Source organism: Formica exsecta, unplaced genomic scaffold, assembly GCF_003651465.1.
Source record: "Formica exsecta isolate Colony F162 unplaced genomic scaffold, ASM365146v1 scaffold474, whole genome shotgun sequence".
In the NCBI taxonomy this organism is placed as follows: domain Eukaryota; kingdom Metazoa; phylum Arthropoda; class Insecta; order Hymenoptera; family Formicidae; genus Formica; species Formica exsecta.
Genome location: NW_021851977.1, coordinates 1 through 211, shown reverse-complemented (window position 1 = coordinate 211; position 211 = coordinate 1).

Genomic DNA, 211 nt, shown 5'->3' with positions numbered 1-211 from the left:
GAGGGGGAGGGAGAGGGAGGAGAGGGAGGGGAGAGGTTGGGAGGGGAGGGAAAGGGGTGGGAGGGTGCGAGGAAGGAGGAGGGAGGGTGAGGGAAGAGGGAGAGAGAGAGGGGGAGAGAGAGAGAGAGAGAGAGAGAGAGTAGGAATGAGTAAGAATGAGTAAGCAAGGGAATGGCTGTAAAACGATACATCGATTGATAATTCACATCAG